The following is a 2,968-nucleotide window of genomic DNA, read 5'->3' as shown; positions in this document are numbered from 1 at the left end:
GCAATCAAATAGGCACATGACTAAGACCACATCACGGCACATATTATTGTCAAACCATTACCCTTGATTTTGTATCCTCAAAAGAGAGAAAACAAATCCATTTTGATTTATAACTAGAATTGCAAGCATGTAATAACACACAACTTCAACCAGGCACACGCAGCTTGCAATGCCAGTGGATGCTAACTAAGGATGCAGGTGGGTACCTAATGGTGTTTTTTTTTGTCAGCTAACTAACTACGGTCAAATGCCATTCTAGTTCATTTCTCCCCTCAAATTAAATTACGTGAAATGGCATTCTAGTTCATTTGGGCAAGTTTTTGGATCGACCCAATGACCCAAAGTAATTAGAACTTCCATCCCTAATGCTAACCTAACCCCAGTTCAAAAGGAACACAGAACTATTGTTAAACCCCACAAGCAGCTGAACGCATCCAAACCGATCAAATCTGGAATGCAACTGCCGATTGTAATTGCCGCACCGAGCCGGAACCACAATCCAGCTCCAAACAGAGCACGGCGCGGGAACCCTAAGCCAAGTAGTTCAACTGTCGAAGCCAATCAAATCGCATGGGAAGGGGCGGCGGCTCTACCTGCGTGTCCTGGTACTTGTCGGGGTGGTAGATTTGCGCGAACTGGCGGTACGCCCTGCGGATTTCCTCGCCGGAGGCGTCCGGCGAGAGGTGCAGCAGCGCGTAGAGTTCCCTCCCGTCCTCCGGCTCCGGCGCCGACGCCGACGCCATCCCGCTCCCGTCGTGCGGCGGCGGCTTGCTGCTCGCTCGGCGGCCGCGGCAGGGGTGTAGGGGACTGGGATTTTTTTTTTCGGAAGGGAGGGTTTATGCGGAATTCCTTTTCTTGTCTTTTTTTTAGTTGTTTGTAAAGATGCTCTTCAACTTCTGCAGCAAGCCAGCGTGCCTTGCCGATGCTTGCCTTTGGTTTGTAGTCGGCAGTGCTATCGTCCGCCCGCACGTGCCCGCATTCCGTCCCCCCCCCCCCCCCCCCCCCCCCCCCCCCCCCCCCCCCCCCCCCGCACCGTCTCCAGAGCCCGCCTACGCGGGGCCGGCACCGACGGCATATGGGGAGTCTCCGCTCGCGCCCTCTTCGTTTCTCACGTGCATGCACACGGTCAGTAGCTGCAGCATGTGACTACAGCAGGTGGCAATGCCAGCATCCAGGAGAGGGAGAGGGGGCGGCGGATGCCTAGCCCGCGCAAAGAGGAGGAGACACCGAGCCGAAGGTGAGGCAACAAAAAAGCGAAGACAGAGATGCAACATCCGATCTACTTTTGAAACATCCGGATGTAACACTTACAACATGCGTCCAAAGACACATGAAGCACATAAAACATGCATCTGAAACACTAGTTGCAACGCCAGATCTACTTTTAAAACATCTCGATAAAAGACTTGCAACATGCGCATGAAACACTTGTAAAAAACACATGAAAACACTCCATATGTGTGAAAACATAGACAACATCCAGATGAAACACTTGTTTGGAACATACACTTGAAACATACGTGTGTATAGCCACTGCAACATGTACAACATTCTGATATACTTTTACGACATCAAGATGAAATACTTGCAACATCCAGATAAAACATCTGAAACACTTGAAACATGCTCTTACAACATGGGCTTTGCTTGGACGAATGAGGCACGCCAGCATGGAGATCGACTGCGGCGCATGGACCTCGTTGTGTGGCTGAAGCACCGGCAACTCATCGATGGGCGCAGTGTCACATGAATCTCATCCCCTTGCTTGCTTGCTGGTGCATCCGTCATAGAGGCTCACCAACTCGATGGAGACGGCTGCGGTGAGCGGTCTAACCGTGGAGAGGAGGCAGCGCGGTGGAGGTGTACGAGGTAGACTAGGCCCGGTGAGGAATGCGGCGCGGGGAGGTAGTGCGGAGGAGGCTGTAGGGGATGGGCGCGGCGCCGCGGAGGACTGGCTTCGGCGAGGCGAAGTAGGGTGGGCAGATGGGCACGACGACACATGGAGAAAACGACGCAGCGAGCATCGGGGCCTGTGGACCACAGGGGTGGATCTACAGTAGGTGCATGGGGGTACAACTGTTCCCCCCAAAAATTTCTAGAAAAACACAAAGTATATATACCCTTTAATACCCTGTACATGTATAGTACATTGTTAAATACAATTGCTAATCTGCTCAGCCCATACAACAGCCCTAGCACTCTACATCTTTCTAGGCCCAACAGCAACCCAATTCCAAACTGCACAACACGTATTGATGTATGTATAAGCAAATTGCCGAACATCCACACGTATTGATTTAGTTGGAAACCTATAATGGAATTATGGAAACATGTAACTTGTTCCATCTATATATAATCACAACTATTTTATCATCGTTTAGTGTTCTGATTATGTCATGTCCATGTCGATGAACTATATCGTTTTGGTCTATACCCCATGATTGGAATCCTAGATCCGCCATTGGCAGACGGAACAAGCGGATAGGGTTGTTGGATGAGCGACGCGTGCAAGAGTGAGTGGTGGAAGATAACGGTATCGTTATTGTTGTAGGATACGAATTTCTGCTACGTCTCCCTTTCAAGGTGTAACCGTCGTTTGCAAGAAAATAGAGGCATTCATGGGCCATATCCCATATGCTTATAGCGATCAAAAGAAGAGTTGACTGAACTCGTCTAGGCTCTAGGCCAACAAAAGATATGGTGAATACGTATGGGCCATGGGCCATGGGCCATGGCCCATGTACATCTAGGCCATCCATCCTGGGCTGGTGCAATTATATAAAACCTGGTAGAAGGCCAACGAAACCCACACGGGTCACAGAGCAATGTTAGTTTACTCATGCTACCGATGACTTAACTATAGCATCTACTCGAACCTATACTAGTAAGACTCTTAGGATAGATGTATCTATGCATATGGTTTCTATAAAATTCCTGTAACATAAATGCACAACACATATATATACGG

Source organism: Miscanthus floridulus, chromosome 2 (genome assembly GCF_019320115.1).
Source record: "Miscanthus floridulus cultivar M001 chromosome 2, ASM1932011v1, whole genome shotgun sequence".
NCBI classification, from domain to species: domain Eukaryota; kingdom Viridiplantae; phylum Streptophyta; class Magnoliopsida; order Poales; family Poaceae; genus Miscanthus; species Miscanthus floridulus.
The sequence above is the reverse complement of the archived record's forward strand: the minus strand, read 5'-3'. Positions refer to the sequence as shown.